General features: G+C 56.8%; 1 long non-coding RNA gene across 2 annotated transcripts; it reads left to right on the top strand.

The window, feature by feature from the left end:
- Positions 1–6,721: 6,721 nt before the first annotated feature.
- On the top strand, positions 6,722–18,928 carry LOC105469723 (uncharacterized). Of its 2 annotated transcripts, none has more exons than XR_011610278.1 (5): positions 6,722–6,835; positions 11,748–11,851; positions 13,628–14,042; positions 16,237–17,171; positions 17,834–18,928. It is a non-coding gene; the product is annotated as an uncharacterized lncRNA (long non-coding RNA). The 2 variants fall into 2 exon arrangements; XR_011610277.1 differs by lacking the exon at positions 6,722–6,835 and adding an exon at positions 11,267–11,644.
- The last annotated feature ends 2,005 nt before the right edge of the window (positions 18,929–20,933 follow it).

Raw genomic sequence — 20,933 nt, 5'->3', positions numbered from 1 at the left:
GACACAAGGGGTGTTCTGCCCCAACGGTGGGGTCCAAGAAGGCTTCTTGGATGAGGGGACCCTGGGCAAAAATCACACACAGGATTTGGCAGGATGGGCACAGCAGGGTGGTGGTCCTGGAGGAGACAGAAGCCTGAACCCATGTGTCAGGATGGCACAGCCAGAGGTGGCCAGGGAGGGATAAGTCCAGGAGCCCTTCCTTCCCTCCTTGAGGAGTTCAGGGTTGTCCCCAAAGCAAGTGAGGAAACCTGCAGGATGGCGTGATGGATGGTGCCATGGTTCCCAGGCCTTCCCCACTCCTGGATCCACGCCCTCTGCTGTGTGACTTTGCTGTTCCTCACCTGGACATGCGCACCTCCTTCCCCACAGAGGCTGGGCTCCAGCCAACGGGCCAGGGGCAGCAGTGACGGGAGCAGAGGTTTGAGTTGTCCTTGCACAGAGCCAATGCTGACAGCAGTTGCCCAGCAGCTGCCGGCCCCAGGAAGCAGAAAGGCCTCACGCAAACCGAGAGCCTGAACCCAGCCCAGCCCCCTGGAAGCAGACTCATCCCCTCCCGTTGCTTCCCAGGGTCACTTCCCAAATCAGATGCTGTCTCTGTCAGTTCAGACTGCCAAAACACCACCACAGACTGTGCAGTTTAAATAGCAAACGCTTATTTCTCACAGTTCTGGAGGCTGGAAGTCCACGGCCAAGTCACTGGCAGATTCAATGGCTGTTTGCCGGTGGCCATCTTCTTGTGGGATCCTTGTGCGGCAGAGAGCAGAGAGAGAGCTGGTTCTCTGGGCCTCTTCTTATCAGGGCACTAATTTCATCGAGGGGCCGCACCCTCAGGACTCAACTACGTTCCACAGGCCCCCTCTCCAAATGCCATCGCATTGGGAGTTGAGGCTTCAACATATGGATTTGGGGAGGATGCACACATTCCGTCTGTAGCAAGAATTCAGACTCAAACCCTCGCCTCAGGCTCTAATGCACCCAAACCCAGCAGCCATGCACTGCACACCCTGGAGAGCGTGCAGGGGACTCCTGGGTGGGTAAGGACAGGTTTTGGGGCTCAGGAGCTAGTCCCTGGGTTTGTCTCGCCAACCTTCACCCACCCCTTGACCTAGAATGGGCCTCCTGACCCAGAACGTAGGGATCGGGGCCTGGGAAGGTTGAGGGAAGCATTAAATGAGGTGGCCGTTTGTCATCTGTCTGGCACCCCATAGACGCTTAAATGGTGCAACCAGGATGCCACGGCCCTAACCTGCAAACACGTTTCCGCGACTTCAGGCCGGAGGCAGCCCAAACGCTTCCCAGCTCCCCTTCCCTGGGGCCCTGCTGGCAGTCCCTGGAGCCAGCGCCTTGGCTCCTGCCTGGCCCCTCCCGGGCGGCCAGCCTGTCCCAGAGTCCCCACCCAGCCCTGGCGCCGGCAGGCAACAGACGCTTGCTGGTGGGTGGTCGGGAGCGCGTGCCCAGGGAGAGCTGCCTCCACACCATTCACTGATCTAATCAATATCCTGCTCCTCCCGAGACCCCGATCACAGGCCCATCCAAGCAGGGGTCTGGCTGTGACCCCTTCTTCACCCCAAACTTCCCCCATGACCACCACCTCCCCCTTCCCTCTCCCCAGCCCGCCAGGGTGGGCCGCTGGGAGGAAGCCCATCTCTGACGTGGACCCTGCATACAGGGGGTCGTGGGCCTGTCAGATTGGGTCACCCGAATCAAGGGTGATGATAAAACCTGTCCCTCCAAATTAGGCCAGAGCCCCCAGAGCCCCGCTGATTATAGCCTGTGCACCGCGGACAAAGGGTCTCTTGAGGGTCATTCATATGGATTGAGGCCCATTGTTTTCTCAAATTAGGCCACAGGGAGCGCTTCTTGGGGAAGCACATAGCGGGTGGCACGGCTGAGGGTTCCTGGGTTCCCGCCCAGGGTCCTGCGAGGCCAGTCTGGCGGGCAGGCAAGGAAGAGGCCAGACCATTCCCAGGCTGAAGGCTGGGGCTCGGGGGTGAGGCCAGGGCCAGTGGGCTTCCCCAGCTCACCTGCAGAATATTCTGGAGAAATTAAAGGATCCCTCTGAGTGCCTGCTGGGATTGAGTGAGAATTCTTAACTCACACAGAGGGTCTTGCTGTCTGCAAAGTGTTTTAGATTCTCAATGCCTTTCAACCTCCAGCACCCTGGGAATTCCACTCCAATTCTCAGTGTGGGAAACTGAGGCTCCAAAAGGTCCAAAGGCTGTCTAGCTGGTTCACAAGCCTCCATGCGGGCGCCCCTCCTTCAGCTCGTGACATGCCACATCACCGTGGGATTCACTGCCCGCGTTCAAGAACAAGGCTGGCTCAGATACATCCTGTGCACACGTCACCATGACGACAGCCATGGGCTAAGCACATGGAGGCCTTAGATCCTACAGCAGGCTGCCCTTTCCTTTTCTCCTCTGACTTCAAGCCCAGTAGCCTGGGGCTTCGCTGGGTCCTGGACACTTGTTCACGTGCTCACCACACTTTACAGTTTATCATGTAACGTTGCTCCATTACTTCCTGTGAGCTTTGCAACAGACCGTTTTTTCAGGTGAGTTCAATGATGGCACAGTGTCGTCTCTATTCCAGGAGAGGGAAGGCTCCGGGAGCCAAGGGGTCCTCACAGGCTGTCACAACCTGGCTGCCTGTGGTGAAGAGCAGAGGTCAAGGTTGAAGGGATGAAGACCCCGAACGTGCCCTCACCTGGCTGAGGTGTGGTGGGGCAGAAGGTCTCATAGCCAGCACCCTGTACCCTGCGGGGTGAAACTGGGCTCAGGAAAGGAATGGGCCCCAAGCCACCACAGCCCGAGGTAGGAGGGTTCCTGCCCAGGACTTTTTAAGGGGCAGGATGTGGGAACAGCAGGGCAGCTACGAGATTCGTGGAGCCCTGTGCACAATGAAAATGCGAGACCCTCCTTCCAGGACGATCAGAGCATCCAACCACGTGCAAGGCCCTTCTGAGCCATGGCCCCTGTGGTGGGGATGGGGCAAGGAATGGTTCGTTCGATACCTGTCTGACAAGCACCTGTCTGCTTCGTGCCAGGCACTGCCCTGGACAAAATGGGTGCGAGTCCTTTCTCCGTGGGTCCAGGAGGGGCTGCTGACAGATGAAAAACAAAATGACTGCAGATCATGCCACTGCTCCATAGAAAACAGAGTGGGGGTGAAGTAGGATATTGCTGGGGGGCCCCTTAGTGGATAGGATGATCAGACAAATGGAGGCTCCCAGAGGACAAGGGGCAGTAAGACAGGAGAAGGGAACAGCCCAGTAAGGGAGCGGAGGCTGGAAAGTTGCTGCTTGGTCCTCGTCCTCCGTCCCGCTGGCTCCCTGCACAGGCACCAAGAGGGATCAGAGTCCCCACCCCTGGGTAGGCCCTACACCCCCGCCCCCACCCTCTGCTGAGCCCAAGCCTCTGCAAGTCCCTGGGGACCTGCCTCCCGCACCCTGACCGCCTGCTCCTGTCTTTCCTCACTCATGCCTCTGCTCGGGGCTGGGCTGGCGTCGTCCCTTCCCAGATGGATGTGTTTTAACATTCCACAAAGGAATATGTTTCCAAAAAATAGCAATTAGGCCGGGCAAGGGGGCTCATGCCTGTAATCCCAGCACTCTGGGATGCTGAGGTGAGGATCACCTGGGGTCAGGAGTTTGAAACCAGCCTGGACAACATGATGAAACCCTGTTTCTACCAAAAAATACAAAAATTAGCCGGGTGTGGTGGCAGGCACCTGTAATCTCAGCTACTCAGCAGGCTGAGGCAGGAGAATGGCTTAAACTCAGGAGACGACGCAGGAGAATCACTTGAACCCAGGAGGCGGAGGCTGCAGTGAGCTTGAGATCATGCCGCTGCATTCTAGCCTGGGTGACAAAGCGAGACTCCGTCTCAAAAAAAACAAAACAAAACACAAAAAAAAACAACAACAAAAAAATCAGTAATCAGATGGCAAGATATCCTAATACGTTTTCACATGAAAATATAAATTATAAAACAACACTGTGATGTGACTTAGGAAAAACAAGTGTTGGCCGGGTGCGGTGGCTCACGCCTGTAATCCCAGCACTTTGGGAGGCTGAAGCAGGTGCATAACTTGAGGTCAGGAGTTCAAGACCAGCCTGGCCAATGTGATAAAACCCTGTCTCTACTAAAAATACAAAAAATCGACGGGCATAATACCGGGCACCTGCAATTCCAGCTACTCAGGAGGCTGAGGCAGGAGAATCCCTTGAACCTGGGAGGCGGAAGTTGCAGTGAGCCAAGATCACACCACTGCACTCCAGCCTGGGTGACAAAGTGAGACTCTGTCTCCAAAAAAAAAAAAAAAAAAAAAAAAAAAAGAGAGAGAGAAAAGAGAGAGAAAAGAAAAATCAAGTGGGTGGTATATGTGTAGAAGAACATAAAAAAGACCAGAAGGAACCACATCTAAGCGTGAGCATGTGAGCTCTGATGATCTCTGCCGAGGTTGCCTGTGGTGCCCTAACTGTTCTCTGCTTTTCCGATTGCTTTTGCAACCAACATGTATTATTCTTATGAGCAGAAAAATGCCCTGTTGTGCACATTTGGGATAAGAGAAGGGTGCTGCAGATGAGGAGAAGACAAAGGGGTGGAGTGGGCCAGCTTCTCTAGTGTGGCATCTTCTCCTCTCCTCCTTGCCTGGCTGCCCGGACCCTGAGGGTCACAGCCTCCAGCCACTTGGCTTGAACGCACGCAGCCTTACCTTCCCCAGAACGCGTACGCACCCTCCACTTCCCTCAGGACCTGCCACCTCCAAACCTCTACCCCTGCTGGGTCCTCCCCTGGGCCACCCTCTCCTGCCCAGCTCAGCAGGTGCATGTCTTCCTAGCCTGGGGGGCCTGCTCAGAAGGTAGCTCTTTCAGGAAGCCCCTGGCTGGAGAGACCCCACCTTCCCCGGGCTCTCCTGCTGCCTCCTCTGGCCTCTCTGGTGAGCTGCCCACTCTCTTCCTTGAGTCAGAGTTCAAGGTGTGGCTGTCTTGCCTGTGAGGGCAAAGTCTGCACCCGACTCCTCTCGCTGGCTGTCAGCTCCACAAGGTGGGCGGGTGCTCAGTAAACATTACTAAACTCATCAGCCCCCTTCGGGCAAATGGGACAGTGGGGCGAGGCCTGGCGTGGCTGGAAAAGCAGTCTGGATGCCCCAATTGCGGCTGGCTCAATGGCTTTATCTGACAGCCGTGGGCACCAAGACAAAGAGGCGTTTCCTGGCTGCCTTGGCCTCCTCTCTCCCAGGGGAAGGCAGGGTGACATGGCAAGCCTGGGCCACACAGCTAACCCAGGCCGGAGCCAGCAGCGGTTCCCAACACTGGCTAGGGCCCTTCCGCAGACCTGACCCTGAACACATCCCAGGACCCCGTCAGCTTCCCAGGGAGAGTTCCCAGGAGTCTGTGCTGGTGTGGACAGGAGCTGGGGGCCCTTGGGTGTGAGGCTGCAGACATAACGGGCACTCAGAACCCTGACCAGAGTCAATGTTGTTGTCCCCTTGGCATGCTGGGAAAAAGTGGCTTAGACAGGGCTGGAAGGTTCTCGACCCTTTGTATCCTCTTCTTTGAGTCCGCGTCTTGGGAAATTGAGAAGTTCTCTGAGAACTTCCCTTCACCTGACAGTCCCACCCTCAGGATGCAGTTGAGGCGCAGTCTGCACCCCTCAACGTTCTTCTCTGTGAAACAGTAAGGAAAGGTATGCAGACATCATCATCCAGACTGAATTCCTCCTCCTTGCTATGAATCGTGGACCAAAGTGTTCAGGTCACCACAGTGATGACTCCGGTGCTGAGCCGGCACTGGGCAGGATCCGAAGCTTGGATGGAATGCCGGCAGGGGCCCTGCTGACCTCATCATGTAGAAGAGTTTTGGAGAGGTCAGGAGTTGCCAAGGGCCTGCAGACAATGCAGTGTGAGGAGGAGAGTGTGAGGTAGCACAGGCCTCTCTGATTCCGAGGTTCCCTTGAACCCTCAGGATTCCCAAGGAACCCTCAGGTCGCCCCAGTGCCACCCAGTCCAGGGACAGAGCCATGCCTGAGTGCACAGCTCGCTAGCAACTGTGTGCCAGGTGCCAGGCACCTACAAGTGTGCTGGGCATTGGGCTGAGGTGGGGCTGTGCTGGCAATGCTATAGACAGCATGTTCACACCAAGCACGGCTGCAAGCCCAGGACCAGCTTCCCTCCTTCCCTCAGAGCAGCCACTGGGGCAGCCAGTGTTACTAGCGTTTCCCATTTGACAGATGAGGAGGTGCCAGGAGGCTGTGCCACTCAACCGACCTGGCGGTCCACACATCAGAGTCCACACTCTGCCACCATTTGAATGGGGCTTGTGATGGCTGCCCTCACTCAATTCAGGGGTCCCCACCAGAAGCTCTCAGGCCGCACCCTGGGACCTCAGATACACTCTGGGCAAGTGGCAGGGGCCCTGAAAGGTCCAGAGTCCAGCCAACTTCAGGTCTCCCAGGCAAAAGGAGCCAGACCTCCCACACACCCCCTCGAACCCAGCAGTCACTCCAAGAGGGCTTCTCTGACAATCCAGGCTGATGCAGCTCACTGTGGCAAAAGACCTTCCCTGAACCAGGTCCTCACATAGAGGCCCATGCAGCTCTCTGGCAATGCTGAGGCTGTGGGCAGCCATAGACACTGGAGCTCCCGTCCTGTGACAAGTGCCACCCCATGCGGAGGAGCCAAGCCCAATGAACACCCCAAGGCAAGAGGGAAGAGCTCTGTGGGGCAGAGGGCAGCCTGAGCATCTGCAAACAGAGTGGCTCACAGAGAGGCCCTGGAGACACCTGCAGGAGATCTCTACAGAGAAAGGGCTACACCAGGCTCCATCCAGCAAGTAAGGTCTCTGCCAGCTTTGAGACTGTAAGCCCTTTAGATAGGGAGGGAGGGAGGTGGGTGAATGGATGGAGGGATGGATGGATGGTAGATGGATGGATGGATGGATGGATGGATGGATGGATGGATGATTGAATGAGTGGTTGGATGGATGACTGAGTAGGTGGATGGTTGGATGAGTGGATGGGTGGATGAGTAGATGGATGAGTGGTGTATTAGTCTATTCTCATGCTGCTAACAAAGACATACTTGAGACTGGGTAATTTATAAAGGAAAGAGGTTTAATGGACTCGCAGTTCCACATGGCTGGGGAGGCCTCACAATCACGGCAGAAGGCAAAAGAGAAGCAAAGGCACATCTTGCATGGCGGCAGGCAAGACAGCGTGTGTAGGGGAACTCCAATTTATAAAACCAGCAGATCTTGTGAGACTCATTCACTACCATGAGAACAGTATGGGGTAAACCGCCCCCATGATTCAATTATCTCCACCTGGCCCTGCCTTGGACACTTGGGGATTATTACAGTTCAAGGTGAGATGTGAGTGGGGACACAATGAAACTATATCAAGTAGATGGATGGATGAATGGATGGATGGATGAGTGGATGGATGGATGGATGGATGGATGGATGATGAGTGGATAGATGGATGAGTGGATGGATGGATGAGTGGATGGATGAATGGATGGATGGATGAGTGGATGGATGGATGAGTGGATGGATGAATGGATGGATGGATGGATGATGAGTGGATAGATGGATGAGTGGATGGATGGATGAGTGGATGGATGAATGGATGGATGGATGAGTGGATGGATGGATGAGTGGATGGATGAATGGATGGATGGATGATGAGTGGATGGATGGATGAGTAGATGGATGGACGAGTGGATGGATGAATGGATGGATGGATGAGTGGATGGATGGACGAGTGGATGGATGAATGGATGGATGGATGGATGCATGGATAGATGGATGAGTGGATGAATGGATGAGTGGATAAATGGATGAGTGGATGGATGGATGGATGGATGGATGATGAATGGATGGATGGACGAGTGGATGGATGAATGGATGGATGGATGGATGGATGATGAATGGATGGATGGACGAGTGGATGAATTAATGGATGGATGGATGAGTGGATGGATGGATGAGTGGATGGATGGATGGATGGATGGATGGATGGATGGATGGATGATGAATGGATGGATGGATGAGTGGATGGATGAATGGATGGATGGATGGATGGATGATGAATGGATGGATGGATGGATGGATGGATGAATGGATGGATGGACAGATGGATGAGTGGATGGATGAATGGATGGATGGATGAGTGGATGGATGGATGAGTGGATGGATGAATGTATGTATGTATGTATGGATGGATGGATGGATGGATGGATAGATGGATGAGTGGATGGATGGATGAGTGGATGGATGGATGGATGATGAGTGGATGGATGGATGAGTGGATGGGTGGAAGAGTAAGTGGATGGATGAATAGGTGGATGAATGAGTAGGTGGATGAATGGATGAGTGGATGGATGGATGGATGGATGGATGGATGGATGGAAGAAAGGAAGAGAGAGAAGGAAGTTACACTGATTGATTTATATAGTTCGTCATACCAGAAATTTCTGCAGACTGGGTTGGTTACAACAGATGTTTCTTCTCTCACTGTCCTGGAGGCTGGACATCTGAGATCAAGGTGTGGCAGGGCTGGTTCTTCTGCAGTCTCTTTCCTTGGCTCGTAGACAGCATCTTCTCCTCGCATTTTCACAGGGTTGTTCCTCTCTGTGGGTCTGTGTCCTAATCTTATGAGGATGCCAGTCATATTGAATTAGGGCCCACCCTAGTGACTTCCTTTTCATTTGATTTCATCTGTAAAGATCCTATCTGCAAATAATGTCGCATTCCAGGGTCCTGAGGGTTAAGACTTCAACATACTAATTGTGGGGGGATGTGATTCAGCCCATAGCACTAAGCTCTCACAGACACTTCGGAGGTCCATGGAAGGAGGGAGCGTGGGTACTCAATGCTTCCCAGAGTCCCAGCAACGCTGCCCAGAGCAGGTCTGTGCAAGGGAGGGCAGTCATCTGCTTTGCCAGGGTCTGGAGTCCCCTTCTTTCTTTCATCAGGACTCCACGTCCTCTGCCCCATGGCTCCCTCTTTCCAAACTTCTCTCTGGCCAGGACTTACACTCTGCAGCCCACAGTCTGGGGTGGAATTCCACGTCCTCCACTTATTAGCTGTGTGTCTTTGGGCCTGTGACTTAACTTCTCTGTACTTCAGTTTCCTTCTCTATAAAGTAGGATCAGGATATGCCCTACCTCATAGGTTTTTATAAGGATAAAATGAGGGACATTCACAGGATATTGGAACAGTGCCAACCCCTAGCAAGCACTAGGTCAGTGTTTGCTAAATAGATGAAGAAACCTTCTCCATGGGTAGGCTGAAGGTAGAATAGCATCAGGACCTGTCTGTGACCCAGGCTCGAGGGCTGTGGGCTCAGAGGAGGGGAAGAGCCTGCTGTGGTCAGGCCCACATCCAGAGGGGGCTTTTGCTTAGCAGAGGCTGCTGGCCAGGCAGTCCCAGCCGCACCCCATTTTATGCATATTAGAGAGAAATCCAAGCGTGATGGTCTGCAATTGTCCCGTTTGTTTACAGCATTTGTTGGAGCATATTTCTGGCAAGGAAGCTGACAATAAACCAAGGTCCGGGCCGGCCCGGCTGGTGGGCAGCAAATGAAGACAGCTGCCGAGGCGGGTGCCTCCCGGTGGGCTGGGGCCGGAAACCAGGGGCTCTGTCTCAGGCGCTTCAAAGAAGAGCCTTTGTCTAAGGCAGACGAGCCAAGGGCCCCGCAGGGGCAGGCTGGCTGGGGCTCTGGGTGATGCCCAACTCACTCCACGACCCCACACGGGCAGCTCCCGCTCCCCGGGCCTCAGGTTCCCAACTGCGAAGCAAAGGGGAACTAGGGCCCTATGTACCTGCTATGAGCCCCGTGTCAGCTCCAGGGAAGGGAGGGTGCTCTTGGGGTGCCGCCTCACTCCCTAGAGCCTGCATTCTGCAGCTTCGAGATAGAGAGAGACCTCAGAACACTCAGCCAAGAAACAGACAGGCCAGGGCATGGCCTCCAGACACGAGGTCATGGGAGGAGAGTCAGGGCCGCCCAGTGAGAGGACACAGAGGCTCTGTGGGAGAAGGGAGGGACAGTCGCGGCATGGGCACACGCAGACCTGGCAGGAGGATCTTCTGATGGCCACCGGGCCTGCACCCCTGCTGTGAGCCCAGAGCCCCATGCACCTGCTTCTTGTCCACCTCCAGAAGGATGTTGCCTTCTGTACATCCTTGTTGAATGGTGTCCCAAGGGAACTCTGAGATGCCACTTCAGGTGACTCCCCTGCCTCCCAAAAACAGTTACTGAAGGCGTTTTTCACAAAGGACGCCTCATGAAGCCACAGCTTTTAAGGACCTCTAGTGTGAAACGGGAGTGTTTCAGGCATGAGAAAAGGCCCAGCAGTTTCTGGAAGGAGAAGAGGACACTCCTCTGACTCCGCCAAGCGGGCCTGCCCTGTGTCGCGCTGGCCCATGCAGCTGCCGAGCCCGGCCGTTGGGCAGCACTTGGCGATGGGTGGCCGTGGGCAGGTTCCCTGGGCTCCTGGGGTCTCGTCTTCAGTCTGTCCTCCTCCCGCTGGGTCAAACCCTGCACTCAGGACCATCTGCAGGTCACCTCCCTGAAGCCGTCCACAGCACCAGAGGCTTCACTGGTTCCTCTGTTTTCTCTGAAGGCAGAGAATCTTCTAGTGTGTGTGATTTACAATGATTTGTGTCCCGGTTTTATCTGCTACAGCTGACCAGTAGTTTGACACAAGCGGACTGTGCTCAAATCTCTGAACCACCCCCACCACCACCACCGCTCGCCCCACACCTTGTCCTGAGCTCGGCATGTCACTGTGTACGGGAAGTGGGGGGCGGGGGGGAATTCACGGCCAGATCCTCCAAGTCAGGTGCTTTGCACACTAAATCTTACTTGACCTCCAAGCAAATGGGTGATATAGTGCCCAGGCCACAGACGAGGACCCAGAGAGTCAGAGAGGCAAAGGGTTTCCCCCAGGAACATAACGGAGTTGGACGCAGACGCTTAGGGTTCCAAGGTCTTCTCATCCCCTCTCAGTGAAGGTCAGCGGCAGGGAGAATAAATGTGCTAGGGGCTCAGGAATTCTCGGAGTCAGGGTTGATGATGCCACTGACCTTGCTGGACTTAACATTCATTCAACAAATATTTGTCCCAGACACCAGAAGAACCAGAGGAAGCTCCGCCCCTAGCCCCAGGTGCCTGCTTAGGTGCAGGCAACACTGCCGATAAGGTGGGACCCTCTCGTGGGGGCGTGGGCTAGAGGGTAGGCATTGCCCATAGGCTCTGGCTTGCTGCAGAGGTGCCTCTTGTCTGGTGAGGGGAGCACGGGTGGGGGATGGGGCTGGCCCCAGCCAGGACATCGTCTGTGTCACTCAGCAGCAGACTGACCGGCGCCTACTGCCCGGCCAGCACTGCTGACCCCTCTGCCTGCCTTAGCCAATATTTGAGGTCAGGAGGCAAGTACAGCATCTGTGGGCAGGCCACCTGGCCAATGGGGTTCCCCTCCGGGCCTTCTGCTGCCATTCTGCTTCCTGAAGCCAGGAAGCCCAGTTCAGGGGCTCCGCCAGGGCTCCCGTGGTCCTGCCTGTAGCAGGGAGGTAGCAGGACCCCCTTGTTTAGCCTCTGCTGCATCCTTAGCTGCAGCAGGGAGCCTGCCAGGCAGGTGTGGGGTGGGTATCTCTCGCCGAGGCCCCCTAGGCACTCTTGTGTCAGGGTGGTGCTATCTGAGATCCTGGAGGCATCTCAAATGGGGACCCTTTCTTAACCACACAGACAGGCAGGACAGCGGTATCTTCCTGCATGACAGAAGGGGAAACTGAGGCCCAGGGTGATGCAGCCTGGGACCTCCCAAGCCAAGGTCCAAGCTCTTACCTCAGGTATGGAGTTCCCATGATAACCGTGGGTCACTGCAGCCCCACTGCCGGGCCTGGGGTCTGCACTGTCACCAGCATCCCCAGGGACTCGAGGGATGGCACAGCTTTGGGAAGAAATCCTGCCCGTGGTGAGGTCTGTGTCCTGCCCCAGGCAGACCATCTCAGCACTAGATGTTAGCCAGCTGTGGGCCATCTGGGGGAGCGTCTGAGAGCCGGGCCTTGAAACTTGGCTAGAGTTTGGTCAGCACCACGAGGTCCACCTGCCCACTGGAGCCTCCACGTTCATCTCCCCAGGTGCTGCCTGAGTTTGGCTTGTGATTCCAAAACCAGGTGAAGGCGCAAAAGCCGTGCTTCAGCCGCGAGGGGCCCATGGGCCCAGGAACGCTTAGAATTGAGCTTGCTCCAGAGAAGACACGCAGGGCCAGGGAAGGTGGAGGAGCAGTCGCCCTCCCCTCGCTGTCCTGGGAGGTCTTCCTGAGGAAGGTGCCATCTGCTCAGAGACTGAGGATGAGGAGAGAGGGCACAGCCTATGGGGACAGGGGAGGGGCCTCTCCCAGTCCCAGGGATCATCTTCCAGGAAGGCCCAGCCCATCTGAGGAGCTCCATACGCCCCCGCGATGGGTGGCAGGGCTGGGGCTCTGTGGCAGGGCTTTGAACTGCCAGCCAGCCCCAGGACGGCTGCCTGGCTGTGTTGCTGGCCCTCCTCCTGGCGCTGCCCCACTCCCCGAACTGGATCCAGGCAGACAGGGAAATGTGGATGTCAGCTCTGAACCACCACATTCCTGAGGTCCTCTCCGGGCCCGGAGCTGCGCGGTCTCCTCTTTCGCGTTAACCCGAAAAGCCGTGCTGGGGGGTCCTGGCCCCCCCCTACTCTGCCGCCTCTGCATTCCCTGCCCCTGCCAGCGCGGCCCAGCCAAGGCTTGCAAGCGCATTCCCAGGGGGCCTGGGGCGGCTGCCGCCTCCCGCAGGCGGAGTATTTTGGGGGCGTCCCCTAAATGAAAACAGGGCAGGAATGCTGGAGGCCACACCGTGTCCCCAAGGCTTGGGTGCGGTGCTTGGAGCTGGTACAGAAGAGGGAAGGGGGAGGGAGGAGGAGAGCAGAGGATGGGAGGAGAGAGGGGCCTGGAAAGCCCAGGAGAGCCAGCTGGACAGGGTGGGATGGCATGGGAAGAAGAGGGAGCCCTGTGAGGGCTGCAGGGCACCAGGGGCCTCAGAAAAGTCACACGCGGGAACCAGGGTGGAAATCTCGTCTGCCGTGACGCTCACCCTCTCTGTGGCCCATTTTCTCATCTGTGAATTGGGAGATGGTGTTTTGAGGTCCCCACGGGGCAGGGCCCGAGTAAGGGCTGACGGGGAGCTAGGCTTGGCCTCCGCCCTGTCCTCAGGAAGGGGCCGTGTGGTGTACACGTGTGCTGGCCCTGGTGGTCCCCTTGGGGTCCTGGTCCCCATCAGTCACGGCACTGGGCCTCCCCGTGGCTGATTCTTTGTGGGTCGTGGAATTTCTAGTTTTAAGGGGACCCGTGTGGCACAGCAGGGAGCTCCTGAGTGGCAGCAGGGTGCTCCCCAGGCAGGTGTGGGTGGGCGTCTCTCGTGGAGGCCCCCGAGGCACTCCTGAGTCTGGGTGGTGCTGTCTGAGCTCCCAGAGGCAGGCCCTGGCTCAGGCAGAAATCTTGTCTGAAGGGAATCTTGTCAGATGCCTCCCACTCCGACATCTCCATCTCCTTCCCCACAGTGATAGCCTGGTAACTGGCCGTGCCTCTTTGTCCCTTGTCCTCCCAGGTCCCTACATGGGTCAAGATGGGAGCCGCCTTGAAGATCTCCATTCTGCAGAGGAGGAAACTGAGGCACAGACATGGATGGAGGGAATTTGCCCAAGGCCCTTCAGCCTTCGGGGCCAGGACCCCAGCCCCAGCCCAGTGGCAGGAAGAGGGTCTCATGCCGCCCCCCCCCGCGACCCCGATAATCCTGCATGCACGGCACAGGCCTCGGCCCTCCTCTCCCCTGGCCTGGTCCCACCCTAGTGGGCCCGGCAGTGGGGCCTTCCATCCTGCCTCTGTCACTGCCACGGAAGAACATCGTGATGCATCCCGGGCCTCTGTCCTGCAGGCCAAGGGGGACTTCCCTGAGCACAGCCACTCACCACACCCCTGGGTCTGGATCCCACGCAAGGACAGGCCTGGGTCCCTGGACCAGGGTAAGAGGGAGACACAAGGCCCAGAGAAGTTGACTGACTGCCTAGGGTTTCTGGTCAACGGGCAATGGAGTCGTTTTGACACCCAGGTCTGGCCTCTTTGGTCTGCAGCAGGCAGTGTTGGGAAGCAGGCTTGGGCCCCCTCCAGCCACCCCAGTTGCTCCTCTGAGCCCCTGAGGTGGGCATCAGACCCAGGCCTCTCCCACGGCAACAGGAGGGTACAGAGAAGGAGCCTTTGTCCAGCCCTGGAGAAGGCCCTGCTGGGCAGGGGCAGTTAATGGACCTGCCCGGGGTGGGCCCCACACAATGGCACGTTGTGCCACCTGTTGGGGGAGATCATCGTGCTTGCCCATCAGGGCCCCATCGCGGGGACACACAGCTCATAGGTGCAGACCCACAGTGGCTGCCCAGGAGCCAGGGCCCTCCAGTCTGAGAACACAATGGCCATCAGTCACCAGCACAGCACGGGGCCCTGGGCATGGGGAACCGGCAGGAGAGGGCCGACATGAGCGCCAGTGGCACCACCAAGACGCCCAGGCTTGGAAGGGTGAAGCCAGCCTGGCCCAGCCCTGCACAGCTGTAGCCTTGACACGCACCTCTCCTTCCTGAGCCTTGGTTTTGCATTCCCACAGCGGGGCCAAAGCCCCCTCTGCCACACCTGCCAAACTGTGGGAGAGATGACGGGAAATCAAGGACGAAAAGGTTCATGAGAAAGAAAGTGGGCAGATAAGGCTGCAGAAAGGTAATGGGAAGCTAAGCCTTGGTCTAAGAAGCCCAGTGAGAACCTGCACAGCATGGCTGTGGCCCCCAAATGCCCCCTGGATGGGAGACAGCTGGACCAGGCCTCACATGCCAGGGAACAGTCCAGGGGTCTCTCCACCGCAGACCACACTGTGACCCCGGGCACCTGCTCCCCACTTGGAACTCGTTTCTCCGAAGCTGAAATGAGGGAGCTCAAGACTCCCAGGCCCTTCCTTCTACCTCCCTGGACACCAGAGGTGGCTGCCGTTGGGCGCTAAGGACGCTTGACACAGAGGAGCCCCAACATGGGCCGAGAGGGGCCCTGGGCGGTGCAGGCCGCAGTGCCCTCCCTGTCCTGGCAACATGCAGGGACCCCAAACCTCCAGCGAGAAATCACTAAAATAGCCAGCGGCAGCTTTCCCACAGGCCTCCCATGTGGTATTTTTAGCCCTGGAGCCAGAGGCTTGGCTTGTTAAGAATAGCCTGGGGCAGTGGGAACGTGCTCCGGCTGCAGGCGGGCTGCGGACTCCCATGCACCGGTCAGTGGGTGCTCCAAGGGCCGAGAGGTGTCCACAGACCATAGGCTCCCCCACAGGGACAGGAGCAGTTCTCACTTGAAAAATCAAAAAGGCGCAATCCAATGCACTGGGCTTCTGTGACTGACACCCAGGTCTGGCCTCTTTGGTCTGCAGCAGGCAGTGTTGGGAAGCAGTCAGGAAAGACGGTGGCTGTCCTCACAGGGAACCCCAGTGGCCGAGCCTCCCAAGGGCTGGCAGGCTGGATTTGGCCTCCCACCTTGCCCTCTGCAGCCCCAGCCCGACACTCTCAGCGGGTGAAGAGGTTGAGCTTCCAAGGTCAGGCTGGGTGAGTGGTTCCAGCCCCAGGGGTCGGGGGGCCATTCCCAGGTCACCCAGCCAGGACCTGATGCACCCGGGTCAGCTCCTGCTGCCTGGACTGTCTGAGAATCCCTCCCCAAGGAGATGCTCCTCCATAGCACAGGTCAGAAAGGGGCCTGGAGTTTTGCGGGGGGAGCCCTTGGCCCCTCAACACCCCAGCCAAGGAGGAGCGCCCCAGCCCCTCACACATGCTCCTTGGGGATTTGGTCCAGGCCCCAGGGATGGAGTGAAGCTGTCCCACCGTCAGCCCAGGCACCTCTGGGGCAAGAGGCCCATCCCTAGTCAGCCCTGTTCTGCCGCACAGGCTGTTGTGCGAGCTGCGGTCTCTCTCTGTCGTGCAGAGCGGTAAGGCTGGCAGGACTGCCAAGGCTTGGGACCGGAGGCATACACAGCCAACAGTCAGCGCTGTGAAGACAAAGAACCTGAAAAGTCAAGGGCTTCCAAGAGTGACAGAGACAGCCTTTCATCCAGTACTTCTTGACTCTGAAACCTCCCATGGCTCCCCAGTACCTGCAGCAGCTAGAAATCCAATTCGCTGATGAATCCTTGTTTCCTTCCAGATACAAACTCATCTGAAAGCATTAAAACAATGGAAGCAGGTGAGAGCAGAGAGATCCCAAGTGCAGGTGAGGTGGGGTCCCTGAGGCAGGCTCAAAAGCTGCTTCTCAAGGCAGGGGGTGCCCTGTGTGCCCTCTGAGAGCACAGCCTGCAGACAGAGTCCAGATATCTCGGGCAGGCCTTTGAGGCCTTCGTGTCAAAGCCCAGTTCTACCACTTCCTAGCGTTATACCTTCGGCCCGGTGGGAGTCCCTGGTTGCCAGTTGATGGTGTCATTGGGGAAGTCCAATGGTGGACCCCAGCACAGCAGGCGCTCAGCAGTGCAGCAGTATCATTGCTTAGCCCCACCTCCCTTTCCAGACTCCGCACCCCTCCTCAGGCTCAGAGCAAGGACTTCCCCCTGCCCCTCCACCCGGCCTCCTCACTCCCTGTGACTCTGCCCAAGCAAGACCTCCCCGTGGAATTCGTTCATTTGTCAACTCATTATGCAGCCGGCCAGCCATCCCTTCTTTTTTATCCACATTTTCTGAGGGCCTGCTGTGTGCCAGCTGCTGGACACATGAAGACATGGAAGACCCTAGGCCTTGACCTCCAAGAGCCCCAGTTTGGTGGAAGAAGCAAACAAGGAGACTGCAAAACACACACTGTGATGGGGAGGGTTGAGGTTACCAGTGGGAGAGGCGAGCTGGCAGGGCTCAGTGGTGCGGGTGCAGGTGGGGGACCAGGGACACCGCAGGAAGGAGATGGCTAGGTTGAGCTTTGCAGGCTCCAGGGGGAGAATGAAGAGCTGGCACCTGCAATATGCCTGGAGCACAGCAGGTCAGTACAACCAGGACCATCCCGTCCTGCATCCTCACCATGAACTTGGACTTTCTGGAAGGTCCTTGCTTATCCCAGCATCCACACACCCTTGACCAGACCTGGTCAACATTTGCTTAGTAAGTGAATCAATGAATAGTTTGCTCCAAAAGGCTCCTTGGTAATGGGGTTAGCCCATGGGAAGCTGTGGGGTAAGGGAGGAGAGAGAGGATTCTGACCTCCCAAGGAGCTGGGCTGTGGTCTCCTGCTCTGCCTGGAGCCAGCCCTGGGCCCTTGGCATGAAGACCTGGTGAATATGCCAGCCCAGTGTTCTGTACCTTCCTCCTCCCTTGAGGCCTCTACTAGCCTCCTCTCACCCATTCCTGCACCTGCCACACCAATCTGTGTGGAGTGCCCACTCCAGCCAGGCCCTGCTCTATCAGCAAACTCAGCGGGCAGAACCCCTGCCCCATGGCACTGCTTCAGCCTGGTGAGACCGGCAAGGAGATTGTGAGCAAGAGGGCAGTGGGCTCTGCTAGAAGTCACAAGCGGTGCGGAGAGGAGCGGGGGCATTTGGAGCACAGTGGACAGGGATTACAGAGGTACAGGACAAGGCAGCCCAGGAGGAGGGAGCAGCCAGTGCAAAGGCTCCAAGGCAGGAGGGCACAGAGGCCCGTGGGGCTGGAGCAGAGGGAACTGGGAGGATGGGCAGACGGGATTGGGCCTCATTCAGCCACTGGAAGCATTTTGATTTTCCTCGAAGGCAGGAACTAGTGGGAGGCTTGGTCTCACATTTTCCCAGGATCAGCCTGGCTGCTGGGGTGAGAAGAGACTGGAGAGAGACCACGATGGAAGTCAGGAGGCCAACAAGGAGCCGGGGTAGTCCTCTGGGGAGACGTGATGTGGCTTCAGCCCCAGTGGTGACGGCGGGGTAGAGCCAGCGGGGTTCTGAACTGAGTGGATGTGAAATGAGGGAAAGAGGGAGGCTGTGGTCAGCAGAATCACGCCTCCCCTAAAGATGCCCCATCCTAATCCCTGTCACCCTTGACAGTGTGACCTCCACTGCAAAGGGGACTTTTCAGGCATGAAGGTTAAGGAACCCTGAGATGAAGAGATGGCCCTGGACTGTCCAGCGGGCCCAGCGTCATCACAAGTGTGCTTATAAGTGGAGGAGGAGGCGGGGGAGCCGAGCAGATGCAGAGGTCGGAGGGACGTACAGTTGGCTTGAGATGGAGGAGGAGCTATGAGCCAAGGAGCATGGGCAGCCTCTGGAAGCTGGAAAGGGCAAGGGTTTTTCCTGGAGCCTCCAGCAGCACCCAGCCCCACTGCCACCTTAACTGTAGCCCGGTGAGACGGTGTCCGATTCCCGACCTCCAGAACTGTGAGATAACACGTGCTGCTTTAAGCCACTGCAATTGTGGAAATTGTCACAGCAGCCATAGGAAACTGTACAGGGGTTGAAGATGACCTGCTGACCTCCGAGCTCACGCTGAAGCCTCCTGGAACACTGTGGGTTGTGAGCAGGGATGAGAACGCAGCATGGAGATGAAAGTCGCATCCACCGGGGAAGGCCCGCTGGCATCGCAATTTCAGGGAAGATTCTCAGGCTGAAAAAAGAGAAAGCGGCCAGTGTGGCACAGAATGCCCCCATGTCAAAGAAATGGCACCCAAGCCATCCGTCAGTCCCTCACCTGCCACACAGACAGCACCTTGGACCCAGCACGATGTCACTCACCACACTGATGCTGTCCACAGGCATCGCCTTGCTTTTGCGACTCTGAGATTTGTCAGCTTGGTTTGGCTCTGGGGTTGTATCAGAGCTGTCAGCCTAGGAACCCACCCTGGTTTTGTGTCTGTACTATTTCCACAGCGTTGGAATAAAAGGCGTTTTAACCAACACCAGGAACCCATGGGAATATTTTCAAAGGCTCTGTATCAGTGCAACCAAAGGAACACTGTTGTCAGCAATGAAATCGGTTGAGGATTCGAAGCCGGCATGTGGTGCACGCAAATTTCCTTTTTTTTTTTTTTTTAAATCAATGATTAGACGATTCCTTGGAGCGGTTTTAGGTTCACTGCAAAACGGAACAGAAAGTGTGGAGTGACCATATCTCACCTTCCCAAACACACACACAGTTTTCTCTGTGACTAACATCTTGCATCTGTGGCACATTTGTTGCAATTGGGGAACCAATATTGACCCATTATTATAAAGTCAGTAGTTGACATAAACATTCACTGTTGGTGTGGTGATTCTGTGGCTTTGGATAAATGGAGAGTGACGTGTATCTGCCATTACAGTATCATGCAGAAGAGCTTCACTGCTCCCCAGTGTCCTCCGTCCTCCATCCACTCACCCCTTACCTCCCCCAGCCCCTGGCAGCCACTGATCCTTTTCTGTCTCCACAGTTTGCCTTTTCCGCGTGTCGCAGGGTTGGGATCATGTAGCCTTTTCAGATCAGCTTCTTTCACTGAGTGACGTGCAGTTAATTGCTCTTCCTGTCTTTCCGCGACTTAAGAGCTCATTTCTCTTTAGCACTGGATAATAATATTCCACTCTCTGGACAAACCGCAGTTGATCTCTCATCCGCTTTGTGAAGGGCATCTGGATCGCTTCCAAGTTTGGGCAGTTACGAAGAAAGTGACGGAAACATGCCGAAAACATGGCTCACGCGCTGTGTTCGTGGCGTGTGGAGGGGGCGCTTCAACCATCAAAGGAAGTTTGGAAAGAGGTGGAGTTCGATGACCTTGGGGCCCCTGGGGCAGCATGACTCCAGGACGTGGGAGAACTTTCTGGAAGGTGAGCTGTCCAGCAGTGTGGGGCCAGGGTAGCCAGGACATCTCAAGAAACCTTTCCCTGACATCTCGCCTCCCCCGCCAGGTGTAAGCAGAGGACAGGAAGACCTGACAGGGATGTGCTCTGCTCTGCGAGAAGACTGGGCACTGCTACGTCCCGGGACTCTGGGCCTGGGCAGCTCTTCCCTTGGCAGAGGGCACCGCTCTCCTGCTGCTGCCATCTCCTGCCTGCCATCACCCCGAGGGGCAGCCCTAGGGCAGGGCGTGAGAACCTTTCATCCCTATCCCTGCTTCCCATCTCAGGACCTCCCAGTGCCCCCAGCCACACCTGAGTCATTAGGGCTTTGCCATCTGACCCCTGCCCTGCACAGGGAGAAGCAGGAGGTGGCACAGATGGGCGTGGAGCCAGAGCCACCCCAGCCCTGCTGTAGGACCACCCCTCAGCGGCGTTATCAATGCCCATCTGAGCCAACTGCGCACAAAAACAGGAAGACTGGGACAAGATCTTTCACCTTCCTTCGATTGTCATCATCCAATTGTTCTTCCCGCGGTGACGTCATCCGGCAGCTTCACCGATATTCCTCTCTGGCATGGCAGGGCCAGGCCCACCCCCCACAGAGGAGACAAGGCGGCGGAGAAGCCGGCCTTTCTGCAGGGCACAGGCAAGGGGCTGTGTGTTGCCAGATGCACAGAAAGACCTCGACCACAACCTGGGCTTTCAGGGCAAACCCAGGGGCCTTTTCTTGACTATGCCGGGGGCATGGAAATGACTCCTCAAAATGCAGCACTTACAGCAACAGGGGAGCAGCTCTGCCAGACAGGCCCAAGTCCTGGGTTCAAGTGCCTGCTGCGTGGCAGGTGGTCCCGGACAGCGAGGGCCCACTCAGGGGAAAACATGGTGAGACCTGGGATCTGGGCTTTGACAACTGGCCAGTAAGACGAGGCTGGCAGGCTTGGGGGCAAATTGGCCACAGCAGCTGCTGCGCTCCTGGAAGAATTACATGAGGAGTAGTGTGGCTCCCCTAGAGTTCCCACCTCCAGCAGGAAAGCATGGACAGGAACCAGAGGGCTGGAACCTCTGGAGACCCGGTAGGGAAAGGCCACCT

This window comes from Macaca nemestrina, chromosome 12 (genome assembly GCF_043159975.1).
Source record: "Macaca nemestrina isolate mMacNem1 chromosome 12, mMacNem.hap1, whole genome shotgun sequence".
Lineage (NCBI taxonomy): Eukaryota > Metazoa > Chordata > Mammalia > Primates > Cercopithecidae > Macaca > Macaca nemestrina.
This window is presented reverse-complemented; position numbering and strand designations above follow the sequence as displayed.